Source organism: Pleurodeles waltl, chromosome 6 (genome assembly GCF_031143425.1).
Source record: "Pleurodeles waltl isolate 20211129_DDA chromosome 6, aPleWal1.hap1.20221129, whole genome shotgun sequence".
In the NCBI taxonomy this organism is placed as follows: Eukaryota; Metazoa; Chordata; class Amphibia; order Caudata; family Salamandridae; genus Pleurodeles; species Pleurodeles waltl.
In genome coordinates this window covers 448,333,455-448,357,590 of record NC_090445.1, presented here as the reverse complement: position 1 = coordinate 448,357,590, position 24,136 = coordinate 448,333,455, and the positions used below count along the sequence as shown (strand labels likewise).

General features: G+C 43.7%; 1 protein-coding gene across 2 annotated transcripts in view; it reads left to right on the top strand.

Moving 5' to 3' along the window:
• SLC45A3 (solute carrier family 45 member 3) overlaps positions 1-24,136 on the top strand; it is a 137,264-nt gene that overhangs the window by 13,772 nt on the left and 99,356 nt on the right. The gene's annotated exons all lie outside the window — the stretch shown is intronic.

Genomic DNA, 24,136 nt, shown 5'->3' with positions numbered 1-24,136 from the left:
AGCACACCACACAAGTTTGAAAGTCTTCTCTGGCCTCCGGTAGAGCAAGGAGTGTAGGTATTGTGCACCTCATGCAAGGTCTACAGGGGTCCATGCCCTGACTATATGGTTAAACTCCTTGTACACTAACTGCTTGTAAACACCTTTAAACATCCAATGTCAAACTCCTTCGGCTCATGTGAACGAAGCAAGGAAGTAAAAATACTTTGTATTGGAAGCCTGTCTGGGCCCATACCTAGAAGATCCACTAGGTCCATCTTAAAAGTCTTTATAGACACTTTAAATATGGTGCTCTTTAAGGAGGCCTTTGGTCATTGTGTGATCTTCACCAGACCCCTCTCAGGAAACAACTGGGAAATTGCCAAATGTATAGCACCTTGATTTCGCCCTTAGTTGAAGTTTAGTTAAACTCTATGTTGAGTTGTGCGCACCAGACCCCTCTGCGCTTCAAAGTGGCCCAGAAAGTGACCTGTTGGAACTTTACAAATCGCTTAGGTTTTAAAAACACAGAAACTAATCATGGCTTGTCACATAATTATAAAGTTTTGTAATTTCGTATGCGTCCTTAAATATTCTGGGTCTCAAATTAAAAGTGTTTTTTTTTTTTTTTTTTTTTTTTAAAGTTTTTGAGATGGTGGTGCTACAACAAATCTTCTCTACAGAGTGATTGTTAGATTTTTGCTATATCAAATACCTTAAATATATAATTTGTATGTCGATATATCTGAAACAGTCTGGAGCACAAGAATGAGAGGACAGTATATGATCTAGAGTGCTCTACCAGTTTACTGAGAAACTATTTTTTAAAGTTTTGTCTACAAAACCGCTTTAGCTATATAGTAGGTGAAGCATTTTACGTACCATACCATACCAAAAATGTACAATGGGCTGAGAGCCTGCCGATTGCTTACGATTGTCTGGCTTTGTCACTCTCATTTTACTTTCTACTTAATCAATGACCTGCCTTCCTCGTCCTGTCTTTGTCCCTTTTGTGGAGCATAGCTTATTTGCTATCCTTTCAATTCGATGACTTGTATTCTTTCACATCTCACTTTCAGGGAACTGCTATTTCCTTTCTGCACTTCATAGAGTTGGTTGGGTTTTATAGCTCTCTTCCCCTCACGCGTGCTGCATCCTAACCCTCCAACATCTGCACTGAGTGCTCAGTGACGCTTCCACATACCCCAAGCTCGTCCATTGCTTTTACTAGCCCTCCTAAACATTCCTTTTGAGATTATTTTTATTTATTTTTTTTTTTAATCCATTTGCCCCAACCTCAATTGCCTCCATTGCTCCTATCTTCACCATTGATTCCCTGTTGGTTCTCAAAATTAGACCTGTTAATATAGTTTCATTTAATTTTGTTCGAGGGCCCAGTAGCTGCCATTTGCTCCTGCCCCACTTTACAAAATGTGTGCTTTCTTCTCTTTGAATTGACGATCCAAGTGGCATCTGGCATCTTGGATTGGTAAATTGGAACAAATGCATGCGGCTCAACATGTCTTCATGCATGTGCTCACCTACGAAATGACACAGCAGCCACCAGAGGCTGCCTCGTTGATCTTTCTTTTCCCCCTCGTTTTGATGATGCAGTGTGCTCCATTCGCAAACAACTTTGACAATGAGGTCGATGTAAAAAAAATAGACGTATTGGCTTTGCCAGTGCTTCTTTTAACGATCTGGCTATTGACAGATCTCAGGTCATAAACACCAAAAACCTACACTCAGCTCTTATAACTTTCAATTCACCCGTGAGCCATTGATTTGTGTGTGTTAGTTTCCTTCAGTCAAGAAGAAAGGGTCATTCGCATTGTAGATCCGGGCAGAGAACTGTTTTCTGTCTTGCTGCTGGCTATCCATTCTTAGGTGTGGTAGCCCTCCGATCTGAGGATCTCCAGTTGGAGTGCAGGGACGGTGAGGCAAAGAGTTAATGCGCTTTAATGAAGCTGTATTCGTGTTTTTACGAGTGTTTAACATTCCTCCTCATATAGCGCCTAAATGATATTGCAGACCTGCTTGTTTTTCACAATGGGCTGTTTTGAACATAAATGCGATTTGTGCACCTAGATGTGTTTCTCACACACGTGCTGATTCTAGCAAGGGTAATTGTACACGTCATTTTGCTGGGCACCAAGCACTTTCACACTCAAGCAGACACCTTTTACCACTAGTGTGCCGTCTTGCTACTTCATTTTATCTCTGTACTAAATGATTTTGCAAGTAAAATATGATAGCACACTCTTGCTGACAAGTGTTTTGTGTTCATTTTTGTTCCAATGTGTGAACACTCTGGTTGATTTTTGCGCCTGTGTAAGTTTTTGTACTTAAAGCCGCTCTCACATTCCTGCTGATGTTGGAAGAACGGTGATTTGTACCTACTCCTGTTCATGTTGCAGGAAGTATGAACAAGTGATGACGTTTTTTTGTCTAAATGTGTTTTCCTTAAATGTGATTTGTGTTCCTAAAAGTGCTTCTGCTTTCCTGCTGATGTTGCACCAAACTGGACCATACAAAGCAGACCATGTAAAGTCTGAAAACCACACTTTCCACCTTTTTCCCACTAGTACTTTCCTCTCAGGGACTATTATAAACCCTCCCACCTCTTTCAGCATGGCTACCGACCCAATGCTTCAGAACCATGTATTGCCTGCACAGACCCTTTACTACCGGAATACAATATCCTCCACCTCAAGAGAGTTGAAAATCTGGTTCGGTTGTGGTGGACTCTATTCCCAAAAGGATATTTTAAGTTCAAACTGATAAACTCTTTATCTATCATGATATTTAAGCCACACAGGCTGAATTCCTTAAACTGCCCACCTGCCAGCAAAATGAATTGTATTGGTAGTTTCCGCGTACTTCATCTTGTAATCTGATTTTTTTTTTTTTTCCCTTCGAGGTTTCAACCAGCACTGGTAAAAAGGTCTGCTACACCTACCTTCTTTTCAAGTCCTTCATATCAGACATCAACGCACTACAGCATTGCACACTTCTTACCAACATTAAGGGCTCTGAACTGAATCTGGTTTTCATAAAAAAAAAAAAAAACACCAATTGTAAATTGGTAGTCCTCGGTTGCACTTCCTCCCAACACTAATCCAGCACACGACATGGCATGGACAACAGGTGTTGACTAGTCGATAGTTTTAGTGTTAATATGGTTATTCATGCGAACCATGGCATGTACAAATTTGAACAGACTTCCTGCTCTATCTCTGTGAATGTTCTCGCTTAATGTGCCTCTGTACCTTGTATTTTTATTCCCTAAGCTCGCTGTGCTAGGGCTGCTGTCTTGAGGAATAAAAAATCAGGGCGCAGATGGAGGAGACACAGAAAGGGGCAGGTTGCACCGAATATGGCACAAATAATATGCACATTTGTATTAATTGGCACATTAAATCAGAACTATTGGCTTTACCAAAGCTTTTTGTTACTTTTCTGTAGTCTCCTCTACCCTCCCATTAGTGTGCACATTTTTTTTTTTTTTTTACATACAGGATAGTCTGCCGTGACTCATGCATCTTCCAGTCAGGCCTTCCACACTAACTCCCGTCTGGATGGGAGACAGTGTGTCATGGTATATTTATAACTCTCAGCTGCAGGTCCATCTGAGCCAGAAGTGTGGGTCTTGGTGTGCAACCTTTAATTTGCTCCCTGTAAGGAAACTTGCATCTAACTGCTTAAACTTTTACAAACGTTTTACAATGGAATGCCAGGGAAGCTGGAATGCTGCTCAGTGGGTTGAGAATTGCCTGACAACCAGAAGTTCCAGTTTAAGCGTGGCTGACCGTCACTATTCTTCTGAGATGGTGTAATTACAACAGTTGGGGCCTCATTTTGAGTTTGGTGGGGACTGAAAATCTTTCAGTTTCTGGAAGAAAGTCTTAAATATGGAGTTGAATCCTCAGTCTGAATTTTTACTGCAATACTCAATCCCGTGGTGAGGGAAATTAAGCCTGTGGTTTGTACTCGGATGAAGAGTTTTGTCCAGATTTACAATATTTCCGTTCCCTCCGAACTCTGAGGCTCTTCCTTTTTTACAGTCGAAGATTTCGTTTAGTTTGCGATGCAGGGCTCTGGCAATGCTCTGTCCCGTCTGCAGAGCACCCAGTGAGCAAAGTTTACAGATTACAGACCTGCATCTATTCATCTTAAAGCGGTGCATGTCTTTGTGTGCCTATCTGACCTTGAACCAGTGTCTGTCACTTGAAGTCTACATTTTGCAACACAAAATTACATTATGCAAGATATGCTGTTTCGGTTTTATGATTGTCAGAAACAGAATGAAAAAAGAGCTCTTGTGGTCTGGGAGTAAGATTTTAAATTTTTTCTGAATTTTGACAGACTACTAGGATTCTTAAGCATGTAACTCTGAGTCCACGGTGATATTGACAGAGATGATGCTCCACTGTGCAATCGTGGGTCAGTATTTGAGATACATCCATTGGATGAGTATGTGTAGCTCGTGGGAATCCTTTCCTGTGGGTTCTGCAGTGACTGGGGGTTATTGAGCAGTATCATTGGTGAGTAATGTCATTGGCCTCAGTGTCCCACGCCCTGCAGCATTGTTGCATCTAACTGGATAACCAAGTTGCTGTCCTTTGCACGCATGAGCAGCCCAGACTTGCCCCATGAGGTGGTAGATAGAGGATACGGATGAAGTGTGAGCAATAGGTCTACACAGTAATCCCTCAGAAGACTGAGTAAAGACTTACAGTAACCAAACAGAAGCTCCTGCAGGAGTAATTCACATTGAATGTTTTTTTAATTTATAAATCGATGTATGTGGTAGGTGTCCAATTATTATTCCAACCACTAACAATCTTGAAATACTGCAGAAAATTAATCCAATTTAATGAGGCTTACTCTAAGTAGCTTATAAAAATGTATTTATTTAGTACAGAAGATGATTCAATACATATATATATATATATATATATATATATATCTCAGAAGTACCCTGAGGGTACCAACTCTTCAAGGTCTTTGTCTTGTGAATCAGTGGTTATAGGGAGTCGAGGCCAATGGCATCGCACACCAGCACCCTTGAATGAGCACATAGCAGACAGTGCGCATTCTGAGGGTGCTAGGGAGGGCCTCTGCAGTGCCCACAACATGGTCATGGGTAGTGCAGGGCTCCCCCCGTGGCCCCCTGCACTGCCTTTCCGACAGCCTTTGGCAAGGAAAGGCTGATGGAAAGTGGAGTCGTGATCTGCACGGCGGTGCTGCCCTGGGCACTGCCAAGGCCGACCATGTCTCTGACTGCTGCCACCCCATTGGGATCACTGATCCCGGAGGTCTGACTGCCAGGATCATGATCTGGCAGTCGGACTGGCAGGAGTGCGGCTGTCTGACTGCCACTGCAAGTTTGGCGGTCCCCAGACCGCCAAACTCCTAACCGGGCCCAGAGTATCTTGCAGGCTTTCTTCCCTGAATTTCAGAAAGAACAGGAAGGGAAGTCAGCAGTTGATCAGGGAAATGTGGATTACACTGGAAGGTAGAGCAGACTTTCTGAGTGGGGTGTGCATGAGTATCAAACTTCCAATGGGATACGGTGGGCCACAGATGGCTTCATGATAAGGATGCAGACTATCAGTCATCCACACACCCTAGGGCTTAGGCAGAGGTTGGGGAAGAGTGGCCCATCTTCATATGGGTTTAGGTCATTGTTTTGGGTTTCAGTTGGGCTCTGTGCTGAATATATATTGCAGCCAAAAACCTTTCAGAGTGTTGAAACTGCTGTAGGGTCCGCAAATATAGTCCCAGTGAGTGCTGCAAGAAAAGACTTGTTTTGATCAGAGATAGACTCTACATTGTATCAGACTCCTCCAAAGGAATTGATTTCTGCAACACAAACTTTTTGTGATTTTAGGTTTAGTCCAGACAGCGCATGCCCTGTCTCTGCAAAACATTTTGTTTATATACAGTGGGCTTGAAGCCTGCCCATAGCGTACTATTTGTTAGCTTCGGTGTTGCTCTCGATTCCTTTGTTCCAGTTTGTCTTGGCTTGCATGTGTCATGTTCTTTTCTTGTGGTTGGCCCTCAATGGAGAATGGACCAAGTACTTGTGTTCTTCCACTGCTATTCTGGAGCTACTTTTTTGTGGGTGGGGGGCTGGGTTAAGCACTCCGTGGAAGTGCTTGTGTTTTAAAACTTCTATTCCCTCTCATCTGTCCCTCTTCCATATTGCTTCTTTCCCTTCTGCCCCCCCCCCGCCCAACAATGTAAATCAATCCGCTCATCTATGACAGCAAATAGGTCTGTTATAGCACAAATTACCTATATCCTTGAGCTTTAAAGTGTGACTGTGATTCTGCGCGCCATCCCAAATAAAGAATGCTGCAACATTATTTCTTGTCCCCCTAAATATCGTTTACCAAGTAAAACATTGTTGTTTCTTCGTTCTTCTACTTTGTCCAAACTACAGTGCTCACCAGTGCAGTGCCTTTGTGAAACACTGGCAAAAGCCAAGAGTGGCCTTTTTTCAGAGATGAATGACTCCTTACAACCTGAACTGAGCCTCTGACGTAGGCTTTTGACTGAATTGCTCTAAGCCGCTGTTCTGTACGCCACTTTACCCTGCATGACTCGACTCTATGCCACTGCTCTCTTCCCCACTCTACTTTGTGCCATTGCACTCTACATCTCTCTATTCTGCACAATTGCACTCTGCCATTCTACACTTCTCTGCACCACGTTTCTCCTGACTGAATTATACGTCAGTCTACTCTGCATCACTTTACTCTATGCCATTCTGCTCTACTCTGCACCACTGTACTTTTCTGCACTCCACAGCACTCCATGTCACTGCACTTTACGCCACTCTACACCACTCCACTCTGTCACTTCACTCTACTGTCCACCACTCCATGCCACTGCATTCTATGCGATTGCACTCTGTCACTCTACACTGCACTCTGTACCACGCTGCTCAGCAGCACTCTACTCTCTGAAGCTGCACTCTACTCAGATACACGCTATGCCCACTACACTCTAAACTACTCTACTCTGCGCCACATCATTCTAGAGCACTCTCACTGCACTCACCCCTCTACATCACTGCACTCTACACCACTGTACTGCAACCTATGTCTCAGCACTCTACGCTCTTCTGTTGTACGCCACTGCATTCTGTTCTACTCTACGCCACTGCACTGTACTCTGCAACACTACACCACTCAACTTTTCACCACTCTACACCACTGTGCTCTACACCACTGCGCTCTAAGCCACAGTTCTCTACTCTGCACCACTCAACTTTATGCCATTGCACTCTGTACCACGTTATTCTAAGCCACTGCACTCTACTCTACTACACTGTACTTTACAACATGGCTAAACAACTTAGACAAAACCAATAGCTCTAGCCTAGGTAAAACCTAGTGGCTCTGCGATGCTTGTTTGGTAGCAGGAACCGCCTTGCATTGTTGATTGGGTACATTCTAGGAATTCCAGCTGGCCAGTGAGCAGGTGTGGCTTTAGGGCCAAAGCTGCCGAGTTTGGAACCTGTCCCGGAGTCAGCTCAAAATTGAGTTATTCTGAGCAAATCGTTTAATCTCCATGTGCCAAAAAAAGGGTGGGGCTGTTCTGGTGCAACACAACGCTGAAAGTCCACTGGACTTACTGAATGTCAGTCACAGGGATGTGGGGCACAAGGTCAATCAGTTAAGAATGAAAAAGGAGCAGGATATGACGGCTGCCCGCAGTGTGGGCTAGTTCGGCTCTTCTTCACAAGTTATGTGACGCACACGCCGGTAAATGAGATTGTACCTCACCATGGTGCGACTTTGTACCTCAGCAAAGTGTGAGACTGTTCCGCTTTCTTCTTCTGCCGTGCTCTGGGCGGGGCCTTCCCTTGTGCCTGCGCCTGTGTGTGTGAGAGATGCCCTTTAACTCGGTAAATAAAGCTGGAGATAAGATGGCGGACCAGGAGGAGGCAGCTGTGAAACTGCTGTTGGTGCTCATGTTAAACTGTAGTGACAGGAGACATGGTAGACTTTGGTTACGGTGAGCCGCTCCAGGGCCAAGTGGCAAAATGGCTATCTAATCGGCTTGGACAAAGCCAATAGGCCAGCTTTTGTTAAAAGCCTCTCTGTGTTGAGCGTGAAGATTGTTTTTGGAATGCGATTGTGATAGTGTAACGCATGTATTTGGAGTGGGGCGCGTTAACAAAGCTAGTGCTTGTGACGAACAAGGAGCGGTTGCCGGTTACTTGCTGTGCCGAGAGATGTCATGTTCTAGGGGCTTTTATCTGTTGGTCTGTTATTGACTTATTTACTTTCTCACTATCGCCCACTCCAATGTACCCAGCATGGGAAAGTGTCAGCCCACTTCAGCTATTGGTTAACGTAACTGTGAGTGATGGCATTCTGCCTTTTCTCAAGGACCACAGACCCACACAAAGCAGTTTCATTAAGTGCTGGGGACTGTTATGGTAAAATGTGCTTTTAAAGAGGAATACATGTTTTTGGTTATAACCATTTTTTAGATTGATTAGGACCTGGCATCATCTCCCACATTAAAGTTTTGAAACAAATGTAACAAAGCAGGCATTTAGAAAGCCAAAACGCTAGCAGCCACTGCCAGGCCTATTTGGTTTGCCAATGTTTGTTTTTAATTGCCTTTCGGAGTCTTCACGGGTAATTGCTATTGGTTACTCTAGAAAATAAATGTATGTGCACCCGTGAAATGTAACTCCATCGTATGAGAAATTACGATATGGGTTTAGAACTGGTGAAAATGTTTGAGAGCACCCGGGAAGTGTCTTGCTGCTCGGCAGCGCGTGCTGCACATGCGCCCATACGTTTGCCCACCGGCGATGACTCTTCTCTTTGCGCGTGACTCCTAGCTTATTGTGTTGCCCATGAGTGGTAGATACACATGGCCAAACAACGCCTTTACAGTGCTTGAAATGGAAACATAGAAGTGCAGGTACTCTTTACCAGAGTACCTCCATATTTCTGAGAAGTGCCGGTACTCTCCAATTAAAAGTATTAAGTTTTTCTTGAAGTACAGGAACTCTCCCTCTAAAAATAAAAAGTGCCGGTACTCAGTACCAGACAGCACTGGCCCATTTAAAGCACTGGTTGTATACTTCCCACCAGTGCTTGATAATTGCTATCAGTGCTGACTGCTTGCTGTGCACATGACTACTAGGTATTCATTGCCTATGGCTGCCTTGCACTGCCTTGGAGGCATAAATGATGCATGCCAGTTGGAACAGCATGCCCCGGCCACTGGTGCTGGCTTCCTGTGCTGCCCACCAGCAGAACTTTCAGTGGGCCAGATCCTGCTGGAACTGGCAGTTCTAACAAGCATTTGCAATGCAATGGTTTTCATGTTTGCTCAAGTTAGAGCTGTTAGCATTGTAAATTCCTAACTGGCCTTTTCTTGCCAATATTTTGAAAATTAAAAGTAAAACAGTTGACATAAGCGAGCCGATTCAAAGCTGCATGGTCGCCATGAGTGTGAAGGAGAAACACGGAAGGAAAAACAAGTTTGCTCGCAGTCAAACATATTGGGAATCATGCATTATCCATGTAACGGGGCCAGTCTGCAAGGCGGTCACATAACCGCCCCAAGGAGGGACAAAAGTAAAGCATTTACCAATGCTGATTAAGGATTTTTGAAAGGCAAGCCCACGAACGAATGAAAGTGATGGGCGTGTGGTTAAAAGGCCACAATCCTGACAACAGGTCAAAGCCCTTGCGCACTCGACCTAAAATGCAGGTGATGACGCGAGGCCCTATCGGGCTCTTCATTATTGCCCTCACCCTCGGGATGAAAAAAAATCTTTAACTCTGCAGCAGTACCAACCTTCATTGCCTTTTGTAACTTCAAAGAGACTCGTTATAGTTACTTCCCTTTCATCTTTGTAGAACTGAAACATTTTCAGTATTGTATACAACAAAGCCATTGTTGTACTTGTTTATGTTATGCAGCTAACAACCTTTGACAAAACCAATAGTCCTTGCTTGTTTTAGGTTAGGTGCCCACCCATGGAAAGAGCTCATGCTCCCCACCACCTTACATCCGTTCTGTTAAACAGGATGAGTTGAATGCTAGCTTCCATGGTTCTTGGCACCCTGCCCTCTCTGCTGAGACTGCGTTGTACTCATGGAGACATCGTCCTTCCACCTAATGACTTGCACACTTCTTAAGCTCAAACGCTTTAGGGTTTGTAGTAAAATTAAACACGTTAGTATAGTTTACAAATAAGATGCTTGGTTGAGCCTCATTGGGAGCTCTCGTTTCCCTGCATCACCCTTGAATCCTCAGGGGTGGTGGTGAGACCATAGCATGCATGCACCCAGGGGCACCCTGTCCACCTTTAAGAGGATTGTGACTCAGTAAAGGTCTGGTGTGTGGGCGGTATTCTGTAATTTCTGGCATGTGCATGGCACGCACACTTCCCAAGAAGAGCCCAGGACCGTGTCTGCGAAGGTTACCGGGGAGCAGCATTTTTTTGAGCCTCGGGGATCCGGTAAGGCAGCCTGAATCCGAGCCTGAGAAGAGAAGTCAAACGTGGGAATGGGTGGCCGGGGTGTGCCCGCAGCCCTTCCTCTGTGTCCAGAGAAGCATGTCATGTCGCTGGCCAGAGACCTCCTTTAGCACAGTGGTGCGTCCACAGCGCCACCATTGCTGGCGTCTGCAGTTTTAAAACAAAAACAACAATTACAAGGAATATCTTTGCACCTATTTGGCATGAGCCAAGCCTTCATTTCTGGTACGTTCTCTCCCACCAGGGGCTGCTGAACATCTGGAGTGATGTGTATCCGCAGATCCCGTGGGTAGGCCTCAGTGCTGGAATAGCAAGGAGCGCTTGAAGTGGGAGTAAGATGTGCTTGAGGAGCGGCAGAGAATTACCCGACATTGACTACTTGTAGTCGCAATGCCTTTGCTCTCTCCTTACTACCCGAGATGCAGAACACGGATCCCCTGCAAGTTGGCAGACAAAAGAAGTGCTTCTGGGTGCTGGACCGGTCGTTCCCAGGCCGGTTGTGAAACAGTCGCTCCTACTGAGTTCCTGGCTGAGATCCGGCCCAGGCTGGCCGATCCCTCAATAGCACAGTGTCCCACAGTACAAAATAACTGCACTACGACAGCATGCGTCCATACTTAATATAGGGCAATCAAAATGCCCACCTGTGTGCAGTTCTGTGAAAAGCACTTAACCTAATTATCTGCTCTGTAAACAGCATGTTTAACAAACTTTAGCGCTGGTTCAAAATATTGTTCGCACCCCAACCCTAAGGTCACTTTGTTGGAGTAGGATTGTCCGCTTCCTTTAAGGTTCATATTTTTGTTGGGTGGGTAGGGAAATATTAAGTGTGCATCAACTACCTTTAAGTTATGTTTTGTTGGTTTTTGCGTAGGAGAAATAAATGGACGACCTCTGACCGTGCTGGGAGAGAGACCATGAACTGTTTTTTTTTTTTTTTTTTTTAAACAGCTTGTTATTACGGATTTTAATGCAGCAGTGGAACAATTTCGATACAGCACATGGGCAGGATTGCCTACGCACAAAGTTGAGTTTTCCCATCACAGTTCCCCCGTGGCGTTTCTCAGACTCGGGACAGGTCACAGAAACGGCAGCCTGCTTGTGTTATTTTGTGGCTCGTCTGCCTTTGCCGTCCCGTATGGCCTGTATTTTGTTGTTGTATTTCATAGTCTTATGCCCCATTCCCACCAAACCCCCCAGCTCCAGATTGATCACAGCCATGCCCTTGCTATGCCTTCTTACTAGGCTGTCAGCACAAAAATTATAACGCGTTTTGGTCTTTCACTGCCAACTTCCTCAATGAAAATCTTCTGACTTCCTGTTGTTTAAGGTAGGTCAGAGGGTGATGAACTTGTTGCATAGAGCCGCGTGCAATCTGCGGGCTACAGTTTTGAAAACCAGCGTATGTTTCCTTGCAGGGCCCTTGCAGAAAGTATTGGATGATAGCCAGACTTGTTACCAGTCTGAGTCTTTGGTGATAGAGCCACCTACAAAAAGTATTTACCACCATATTACTGTTTTACTCTTGAGCGTGAGTTTCCATTCAGCTTTAAAAATAAAAAAGACTGGTAACAAAGTGGGTTCAGCGGGGGCCCTGGAGGCGTCAGAGGTTGCATTTTGAGCCAGGACTATAGCCAGGGCCACTGGAACTTTGGGATTTCCTGCCAAGGGCTTTTTCTGCTTTCATTTTGATTTTGTTTCACTCGCTGCATAACCCATCATCTTCTGCATACTTTGCAGAAGTCGGCAAAATAGTTCTAGCTCAAATGGATGGAACGTTGATTTAAAAAAAAAAACGCTCCAACACCAGCTGCTGCGCAGTGGCAAGTCCTTGGCAAAGATTAACTGGTCACCTTTCAGTTGCTTATTGGTGTATTTGGATGTAGAACTGACACTAATGAAGTGAACGTTTTTCTCAGACAGTGCTAGCCTCTTAAAAATTAAATAAATACTATCACAAAATAATGACACATTAAGCCGCATACTTTGCATTTTCTTGTCGCATAATGTAGTAAATCATGCCACATGATTTGGATAGCACCTGCCTCATAATTCTGGTGACCCTGACCATTGGCGGTCCTTGCCTTTTGTAGTTGTAGTAAGTGAGGAAGACCAGTCTGCAGTTCAGACTTCGAACATAATGTAGAAAGGGTGAGTGAAAGCCGCGTGGGACTGCCGCCCTGAATATCACTCTCCTTAACTAGTTCCGATCCGGACACTGATTGGCACAGAGCTCGTGGTTTGTGTGTGGAAATACCTTCCCACGCGGCGTGATGTTGCAATGGCTATCCATGTATCCATCGCACCATGGCGTAGGCCGAAGGGGGCGGGCGATCTTACACGTGAGGAAAAGGGTAAAAACCCGAGTAGCCCGAACCACGCCCTGTAAACTGAATGCTGCCGCGTGTGCGTGACCCGTCCACCTTTTGAGCACTCAGTACAAACCGCTGAGACAAGTCTTCGCATGAGGAGCGGAAGGGCGGCACGGCAGTGTGGCTGACCCTGGGAACTATACCTCTGACCACTATTGGTCCCCTAAATAGACCACAGTGCCGCTGCCTGACCCCTCCCTCGGCATGCTCCTCCGGGGATCTGGCCTTGGAGAGGGGCTGGGGCAGCTCGCGCTGTGACTCACTGCGGCTTTAACACCTCTGTGTACGCACTGCGCACATAGGAGGCGTCCGCTTCCGTGGAAGAGATTGAGAAATACCCAGTGTTGACAAAGTCACTTTAGACCAGCCATGGTTTTTTGTATGTGTTTTTTAAGCCCCGTTTGTATCTCGCTGTGAGCTTAGCTCGATCACGGACTCTCAGCTCAAATCTATTTATTTTAAGCACTTAATGCACCCGCACACAGGCTTACTACACAAAAGACACAAGGAGGGATAGAACATTGGGTGTCTGCCTCGCACGGACTGCAAACAAACTGTCCACCTTGCCTTTATGTTACCGGTGCTTTGAGCACCAGTACACGCCGGGAACAGTTAACGACGCATTGCCAGGAAGGCGCAATTCGTCCGCAGGCTTGGTTTCCAATATTGTCCGCAGGGCATCCTCCATTATATGGTGCGTTTTCTATTCGCACGGATTTTATTACCTCAACACTCCTCTTTTACTGTTTGTGAAAGCATCTACCAGCGGACTTATTAACAGTGAGGAGGAGTTCAGGCGTGGCAGGGAGAGAACCTTCCAGCACTTCACCTCTCCCCTGCTCTCGTTCCTAGCTGTTGCCCCCCAGGGCCAAGAGGCCAGCCAACAGTACATAATCTTTTTTGTTTTCTCACCCTATCCTCAGAAATGTTACTCTAAACCTGCCTTTCCACACTGTAAACAATTCAAGGAACGTCGCGTGTTTGTTCATAAAACAAGAGATTCTGATGATTTTCTCCAGGCAGAATTTCCAGTCCGAGCAGAAAGTCTGGCCCTGCAATTTGAGAGATTCTTTTAAAACGTCATTACGAGCAGCAGGATCTTAAGTGGGGCGAGTCCTGATGGACCACATTCTCGCCAGTAATTAAATAATTGAAACACTGAAAGGGTTACCTGTCGGGTACCATGTCCACATCCTTCACTGAACAGGTAAAATCACAGATCGATTTTTGATCAGTAGCTGTAAAACACACTATGGTAATCCATGGCCCGCCGCAGTCTGTTTATATTTCCACGTTTTACTCAATCTTGATTTCTTTAAAGAGTGTGTTGCTTTTTATTTTCTTAACTTTTTTTGTCTAGCGTAATACTATTGTTTCTGCAGTCTGTGAACTGAGTTTCTTTTATATACGTCTGTGTGATTAGGTTATGTGGTTGTTTATAACGGGCCAGGAGTTAAGGCTGAAGGCAGTGCCAGTTCCTCACAGAACCTGTCAGTGGGTCATAACGGTGATGAAAATATATAATCTTTGGCTTTTCTGAATAGTGTGCAGAGAGGTGGTCACATGTGCCAATTTTAATTGTGTTTCTATGCTAAAGAGTTTGAAGGCGGTACACAGCGGTCGACATACTGACTTGGAGAAAGTCAAAGAACATGCAGTGCTTACAGATGTGTGTTTTTTATATACGTTGGGGGATGCTGAAGTGAAAATACAAGGAAGTACATGCAGGAGACAGTGAAAAGAGGGTTCTGAAGAAGAGATCTGTGTGATATGCATAATGAGGATTTTAGAAAGGTTTGTGGTGGAGGGGGCGTATAACTGATATACTGCAGTCAAAAGTGGTGTGAAGTGGGGTATTTGAGTCACTCCAAAGACCTCTATCCCTTCCAAAGACCTTAGTAATGTTTATTTCCTACTGAAACATTCACAAATACTTAAAACTCATTGCGTGTTACTTATTTATTAGATCTGGGGTGTGGAATTTAATAAAATATCTACTTGGGGGACAGGTTGCTTCTTAAATCTATTTGTCCTGTAAAAAATCTACTTGTCCCTCTGGTGCCATTTAGTGCGGCAACAAATTATGGCAGCAATCACATTCTGTAAGAGCTCTGAAAATAGCCTCTCTGATCATGCCAGTGAAAATACTATAGTAGGGCTTGAATACTTGCAATTTCAATCCCTACTATAGCAATTTCTTTATTTTGCTACCTTTCCGCAGATCTACGTACCGGGGCTGGAGGAAGCAGTAAACAATAGTTTCAGGGCTGGAATGCCTTTGAGTCTACAAACCTACTAGAATATTTCAAGGATGTTCACTAGCTGTTCTCTAATCTTCCCCCATACTGAGAGGTTGGAAATTTACTCCTGACAATGGCCGAAGTAGAACTTCTTCCAGGATTGGGGAAAAAAAGTGGTCGGAGTCAACGTGAACTTGTAAACGCTCAATGGAGCTTTGTTTGAGAAAATCTACAGATGCATAAGAGCTTCTGCTAAAGTACCATTCACAGATATTTTCTAGGGGCCCTCTTGAAAGAACATGGAGCCCCCCCCCCCACCACCCATGACCCACATGGGGCAGATGCTGTCCCTGCTGGAAGGGTCTCCCTGCAGTGTGGGGATTGCAGGAACTTTGCTACACCACTAGTGGCAATGTGTGCTTTTTGAGACCAAAACATTTTTCTTTGCTTTTGCCAGTGCTTGTTACAATGGTGAGGGCTGGCAGCTCCCACAACAATAAAGTGTTAGAAAAGCCACGTCAAAACAAGACGTGCATTGGCAAACCAAAAGACTCAAAACAAATGTTGGATCGGCTGACTTTGCCAGTGCTTGTTTATTTTCACGCTTCCCATTATATTGTTGATAATGTTACACTGATTTTTCCATTAGAAATATTTTTGGGAAATACTAGCATGCATCAACACATCTTACTAAATGACACTTCAAAGATTAGCACCTAAAATTTCATAGTAGCGATAGGTTTTCGTTTACTACCTGCATTTTCTTTTTCTGAACATTTTATTTTGAAAGCAAAGAATCATCACTCTTGCTTACAAGCTTCTGCAAACATATGCATATAATCGGAGAACATTCTGGAAGCATTTAACTTAGCATCATATTGTCAAACTTTTCAAGTGTGTGTATTTTTATATATATATATATATATATTTTTTTTTTACTGAAATATGTTAGTAGTGCATTGTAACCTTAAACTGCTTTTTTTTTTTTTTTTTTTTTTTTTTCTTTCAGCACTCACCCTAATAATAAAGGCTTTTCAATAATGAACCATAAATACAAGTTTGAACACCATTAATATATGGACACCCATTACCTCAAATGCAGACAGTCCCTTCTCTGTAAACTGGCAGCCAAAGGGGCTCTGCCGCAGGGGGTGGGACTGCTTGTCCCAAGGACAAAATAAACATGAAAACTTGTTGCCTATGACCCCAAACAATATGTCTCAGTTATAGGAATTCCACATCCCTGTAGATAGTGCTAAAAAAAAATTGGAATAGACAATAGGTCTGGCCTGTTTTAGGTGCATGTCCTTTACTGTGTAAAATGTCTAGATGCAGTAACCGAAAGCTTGCAAACCTGCACCGAAATACTGTTCGGGTGTCGTGTCATGTAAAGGAATGGAAAGGAGTTTAGTTTACGTGGTCAGCCACATCCTTGATTGCTTATGCCTTCCTTCTTTTAAAGGGTATTTTAGTTATGCTCCTTAGGCCATTTGGCTTTTAGAAACTACCACCCTCCCTTTTTATTTTCTCTCTCACTTTCTCTCTCCCCTCCCCTCATTAGAATGTAATGTGTATGCTGCTGTGGAGCACCATACTGGCATAGAGGATGAACCGGAGTTCCCCAAGATGGGACCCGGGGGGGTGCAGGCCTTGCCTGTGTGAATGGAGCAATGAGAGTGAACTTTGTAAGTTTCTTAAAATAAGCAGGTAACTCATTCTTTTAATAGAGTGCTTCATATCATAGGCTAATAGGACGGTTTGTAAGCTAACTCAGTAATTCAGGTGCTTTCTTTGAAGTCAGGGAAAACCCTATAGACTGGTGTGAATTTTTGAATGACTTACTAACATTTTCTCTTTCAGAGCTCTAATTAATACTGTCCAGATCAGTGGTAAAAATGCTTAAGTAAATGATACATATAAATGAACAATTGTTAATTGCTCATACGTTAGTTCCCGGCATGTTATTTCAGGGCTCACCTGCTGTAATACATTCTGTCCCCATTATGTCCATGCCTGGTGGTTGGTTGAGGCATAGTACTTTGACGTGGTCAAGCGGTTTGGTTGTCCTAACGAACCTAACAAGGAAGCTGCATTCTGGCCCTCAAACGGACGCCACCTCTGCAATTCTGTGTTTTTGGCATCACCTTCAAAATAATCTTGTAGTTGGTAGTTTTACTTGCTGGGAGGAAGATAACCTCCTTGTCAGGTATAGCTTTTTGAATCCTTGCTCACCTGGTCTCAGAAGGAGTGATAGCTGCCAAAAGTATTTACCAACTTATGTGTGTGTAATATTTGGTACGTTTGCGGGCAAAGGTGAAGGCAGACATTGTGTATAACGGAATACTGGCGGTCCACAATGACTGACTTGTACTAAGGTAGAAACCCATTTAGCCAAACAGATGGGGAAATACAAGTGCAAGAAGATTTATTGGAAAGTCAGCTCATGTGCCAAAAAGAGGTCTCATCACATGTGTTCTTCAGAGCAGTTTGACCAAACTGGGGATCGGCCCCTGAAAAAAAACGTTCAGCGCAAAAATTCTACAGGAATTTGGGTAGGCCCATTTCTAGTGGCAGATTTACAGTGGTCGTTGATTGGTGAAAATAATCTTGGAGGCCAAAGCAGTGGTTATCCTAATTGTAAAAACTCGGGTTCTTGCTGGCAGAAGAAAGTCTTTACATGAAGCAGACCAGAGAGACTGTCCATCTGGCATGGGGACACTTGGAGGGCTCCTAAACCGGTCCGGGGTAGCTACAAATAAGAAGCCATCTCCAGTCTTAAATGAAGGCAGAATACAAAGCACCATCTGTCTTTACGGTAAACTGGACAAAAATCTTTGTCGGAAAGTCTGCAACTTGCTAAATGGATTAATGTCCAGAGTGTTAATGTTAAGAGTTTTTTTTTTTTCTCTTGAGGGAGCTAAATAATCCAGCGATGTCAACCTTTTCAGATAATGGCAGCCATCTGGCTGGAAATTTCATATTTTCTCAAGTCAATCCTAAACAGCAGAAAAGAGTCAAATTAGATGACTTTGCTTTCTTAGGACCCCAGAAATCATGAATCGACTTGCTCATATTTATTCCGTGGTTAGTGAACACTCTTCTAGCTCCTGAGAAGATTGCCAACTACTATGTTGGACTACAAAGGGTTTATAACTCAACTCTTAGGGACTAAGTACTCCCATATATGGAGCAGGGTGGGGCACCCGAAAGCAGTACTTCCAGGAACCAGAGAACAATTCTCTATGGGCGAAGGGTGGATACAGCAAGAAGAGCTCTGAGTAACTAGGAACTTTCCACCATGTAGAGATTGTCCATGCTTAATTTGTAATCAAATAAGTGCTGCTGACCCAAAGTTTTGCTAAGAAGTTTCGGCTGGTACTAGTGTATGTTGGTGTGCCGTAATGTAAGGATAGATAGTCTTGAGTTCAACTTCTGCCTCCTCCCCCCCCCTTTTTTTTTTTTTTTTTTTTTTCAATCCACTACCAGACCTTCTCTGCCCCTTTTGCCTCAATGGAACTTTTGGAAGTTCTTTTTCATCTCTACTTTCTCCCTTTGTCCCTTATTTTCTGTCTTTCTTCCTCCTTTTTCTGTTTTTCTCTGTCTTGCACTAGAAGAAAGTCTGATGAGGGAAAAATATGTTTAGGTGTATCTCATCTGCAAACACTGGCTCGGATTAAGTGCTCACAATTTTCTGGATTACTGCAAGAATTTGATATTTTGCTCATCACATGAATAGAATGATCCTGACTGTTACGTGGGATTCAGACTGTGCATTGCTTCCTACGCCAGAGGAGCCTCTTTTGCAGGGAACTAAACACTTCTCATGCATTCTTCGTGACGGTGAGAAGTGGATGTTACACAACTTTTGATATGTCTGTCTGTGTCATTTTATAACGTTCTTGTAGACCTTATATGTGGACTGAACAGCTATCCTTTATGGACTCTGGCCTTTGAGAGCAGAGCTATACATATAAAACCACAGCTTGTATGGATTCCGGCCTTCAATAGGAGAGCGTGGTTCTCCATGACTGACCGCCTTTTCCTCCAGATCCTGTTGATTGTAATTGTAATGAGCGCTAGCAGTTTTTAAAGGTGACATTGTATGCACTCCAAACTGGCCCTGAATTCTTGCTACTAGAACTTCAGAAATTAGATACAAAATCCACGGGGTCTTTAACACAACAGTCTTTGGCATAACAGTGGTATTCGTGGCCTACTCAGTGTTTGCATTTCGACTTGGTAGCCACTAGGACGTGGGTTTGGTCAAACAGAAGCCTTTAGGACAGGAAGGTTAGAGGTGCCATGGTGCTGAACCCTCAAAGCTTTTGAAAAGTACAGCAGAGTTTTCAATACGAGCCTAGTTTTTGTGTCTAGCACGTGAAACTTGTGAGTTGTGTGGTGTTTTTTGAGAAGCAGGGTGAGGCAAGCTGCTGTTTTTGTAGCCTTATTTGCTTATTGCAAGGCTGCTACACAGGGCACACTGCATTTCTGTACCCCATCCATATTTCCTAAGCACAACCATGTTTTCCTAAGCACAACCATGTTTTCAGTAGTGTGCTCACTTTCTTCTGTAAAGGATGCTAGGGTTTTTTTTGGGAGAGCTTAATTTAGTAGTTCCTCATTTTTGGTGTTGAGGCTGAGGCTGCACACAATTCTCTATTCCTGACTGTAGTGGAAGGTACCATTGCCTCTGAAACAATTCTGGGTGAAGCATGGGTAGCACATCCTATTTATTTTGTTGCTTAGGTCATTTGATAATATCTGTTTTTGAGTCAGAGGTTCAAGCTGTTGTGGCTTAGGGCCTTGGAAGATTTTTTTTTAATTGGTTTTGTTTCCTGTGATTTATGAGTTGATTTACATTTCATCTGCATTTGAATGGGCATTGAGGTTGTGGGATCTAATGAGGTGTGTGAGAGGTTTGATGTAATGTTCAAGCAAGTGGTCCAGAAAGCATCGTAGGACTCTGTACGTCCGCTGGCTATCCGGGGAGGATACATCATTTAGTCTTCCATTGCATGCGGTGTGAGAGGAGATACTTAACCATGCTAATCTGTGATGCTTCATACAAATCAATGCTACACTGAAAGTGTTACCCATGCCTCCCCACGAAACTTTCAGGAGGATTCACACGCTCCAAACAAGCATTCACCAATTCGTATGGAAAATTAGAACCAGAAGTACATAGTTTGTCTATGGGGAGGCAGGTACTTGTACACCAATTAAATGCTCAAGATACAACAATTTACTTGAACGCTTGTAGTATGCTAAGCGATCCTCACACCAGTTCAGTGTCCTGAGGAGACCCCCTTGAAGACACACCTTTGTGTTCAGCCAGTATTGAAAAAATGTATACGCACCATCTAGAGTTCAACTTAATATGTTAAGGGTTATGCACTGATCACTAAGTCAGAGGAACCCTTCTTGAGCGGGGAATTGACGAACTGGGACAGAATCGGTGTGTTTTGAGGCAATGTATTATAACTGTTATGCAGTGTAATTGTTTTTATATTCAATGTGGGCGAGTTACATTTTTTTTTTTTTTTTTTTTTTTTTACATAATGCTTTTGTCTTGTGTATGTGTGTTGCACTGCGATGTATGACTTGTGTATGTAAAGAAACTCATGTCTATTAAAAGAGCACTTAAAAGATTTGGAGGTTAATAAAAGACTATCACGGGAATTGACATGTATGATCACAAAGGCAAAATAATTTGATGTAGAAGTTGTCAGGACTGACACCCGTTTTTATTCTCTGGATAAGATCAAAGTAATTTTAAGAGGTGACTCGGCCAGCCATATTGAAGGTGGTAGAGTAGTCTAGGGGAATTAGTACACTGAGGTGATCTTCATCTGCCACTTTTAGTATGTCATGATGAAAAGGACTACTGCTGTTCAGTTCTCCAATTTGGGGAAAGCCGGTTTGGTTTCAGCATAGGATGTGATTTGCTTTTGCTGTATTTGGAGTTAACAGTCAACTACTTTCTCCAGGATTTTAGAGAGCAGATGTAGTGCTGCTACAGGGTTATTGCTGTTAGGTTCTACTGTATCAAGTATTGCTTTTTTGAGGAGTGGGCTGATAAGGGTGTTTCAGATCTGTGGGTACTAGACTAGTTTCTAGGTACTTTTCTTTAGCTGCTATGGGGCCGCTAGGGTCTGAGTATTTAAAGCATCTTTGCCTGCTTAAAGCAGATGGGGCTGGCTGATGGGGATACAGGGATGTCTCAAAGATACAAGCAAGAGCGAATGCTTTTTTGAGGAGGCTCCCGTCAGTCCTTAATAGTCTCCCAGCGTTTTTGTGTCAGTCTGAACTAAGAATATGTCCCTTGGAAGATGGCATTGGGCTGGCACCTGCCATGTTGTGGCACTCAGTATGGACCAAAGATGAGACTTCTTTTAACCGGGAGATAGTGCAAGATTGTGTGCTTCTAGAGCAAACCCAAAGGATCCCAATGTTTGTATACGTGAAGGGACTCTTGGCAACTCCAGGTAGAGTAGAATGCTTTGATTTACCACAAAAGTTGGCATTGGTCTCTAGGTGTCAGTTTAAGCAAGACCTATTGAATTTATTTGCTGTGTGTAGAGTGTCCATCATGAGGGGCAAGATGAGGGTGGATGAGTATTTTCCATTGATAACTACGAAGGCTATTGAGCCTTTCTTGCAATATTCTTTGGAAGTTTATCAAAGGTTTTATCTTGCTATATTCAGGTTTGGCATTGCACATTTTTTAGTAGCCTATCTGAGTAATGTGTATTCCGAGTCCGCCTTTAATCCTTGTCCCTATGATTCCAATTCTGATCAGACGATGTTGCACTTTAACTTTATTTTGCACTTCATATACTGTACCCAGAAAAGTTTGTAATACCACTGCTAAAATCTTGAATATCGGGAGGTGCAAGCTTGCTTTGTTTTATCTCCAGCTTTTATAATCCGAATGCATGAAATTTAGAGGCTTGGTGGGGGAGTGATAGTTGTAGGGTCGTTTGTCTACACTTGAACCCTACTGGCGGCTTTTTAATCAATTTTTATTTCGAATATTTTTTTAATGCTGTTTTTGTTTTATGTTCCGGTTTGTGTTTCTCTTTTTATTTTTATTTTTTATAACCGAATAAAGAATGTTTGACTGGCTGCGGGCATGGCAACTAGTGTCGGATTACTTGGTAGGGCATAGGGCTTTCAGTGCTTTGGTGTTTCTTCATGGGTGGTCTCGTGGAAGGAGAAGGGTGCTGTGTTGGAGCTGCAGTAGTGGTGTTTTTTTTGACAATGAAGAAGAGGCTAAGTGTACTGCCAAGTTCTCGAGTCAGGGGTATGGCTGCTGTGGTACCTTGGGACTGACAAATCTTTGAACCAGTTTGAAGAATTTGCATCTGGGAAATTTTATTTTTGCATTCACGACTGCGTTGGATTATATTGCTCAAGCGTGTTTGAGGATATCTTTTATCTTGGCATGGTAAACTAGCATAAGTGTGTGTAGTGCTGCATATATACATCTACGTCATCAGGCAATATTGCTTTTTTCCCGATGCTAAATACTTTGCCAACAAACATTTATTTTTTAATTTATTTTTTATTTATTTTTTTAACAGTGCTGTTTAGATTGCCAAAAGGTCTGCTAATGCCTTTGAAGGTCGAGTCCTTTTGGCTTTGCCAATACTTGTTTTTTGTTAGACGTGATTCGGTAGGTTTGCAGTAGGCTTTTCTTCACTATAACGTTTTATTGACTTTTTAATTAGTAACTTTTATATCCATGCAGCAGCTGCCTATGCAGCAGCCGACATTTTTTAAAGCATTTATTTTGTGGTTAGACGAAATCGGGGGGTGAAAGCCAGGATGGTAACGTGTAGGTAGTATTGTAGTACTGCGCCAAGGCCTTGATAAAATTCTGGAGTTATTTTTAGGGTTGTAGCTACTGCATATGTCTAGGAGTTCTTTGAAGGGCGTGATTGTAGGAAAGTACCATCTTGCCTGGCATGTTACCCCCATATTTCACTGTATATATGTTGTTTTAGTTGTATGTCACTGGGACCCTGCCAGCCAGGGCCCCAGTGCTCATAAGTGTGCCCTGTATGTGTTACCTGTGTTATGACTAACTGTCTCACTGAGGCTCTGCTATCCAGAACCTCAGTGGTTATGCTCTCTCATTTCTTTCCAAATTGTCACTAACAGGCTAGTGACCAATTTCACCAATTTACATTGGCATACTGGAACACCCTTATAATTCCCTAGTATATGGTACTGAGGTACCCAGGGTATTGGGGTTCCAGGAGATCCCTATGGGCTGCAGCATTTCTTGTGCCACCCATAGGGAGCTCTGACAATTCTTACACAGGCCTGCTACTGCAGCCTGAGTGAAATAACGTACACGTTATTTCACAGCCATTTACCACTGCACTTAAGTAACTTATAAGTCACCTATATGTCTAACCTTTACCTAGTAAAGGTTGGGTACTAAGTTACTTAGTGTGTGGGCACCCTGGCACTAGCCAAGGTGCTCCCACATTGTTCAGGGCAAATTCCCCGGACTTTGTGAGTGCGGGGACACCATTACACGCGTGCACTAAACATATGTCACAACATATGTATAGCGTCACAATGGTAACTCCGAACATGGCCATGTAACATGTCTAATATCATGGAATTGTCACCCCAATGCCATTCTGGCATTGGGGAGACAATTCCATGATCCCCCCGAGTCTCTAGCACAGACCCGGGTACTGCCAAACTACCTTTCCCGGGGTTTCACTGCAGCTGCTGCCAACCCCTCAGACAGGTTTCTGCCCTCCTGGGGTCCAGTGTGGCTTAGCCCAGGAAGGCAGAACAAAGGACTTCCTCAGAGAGAGGGTGATACACCCTCTACCTTTGGAAAAAGGTGTCAGGGCTGGGGAGGAGTAGCCTCCCCCAGCCTCTGGAAATGCTTTGATGGGCACAGATGGTGCCCATCTCTGCATAAGCCAGTCTACACCGGTTCAGGGATCCCCCAGCCCTGCTCTGGTGCAAAACTGGACAAAGGAAAGGGGAGTGACCAC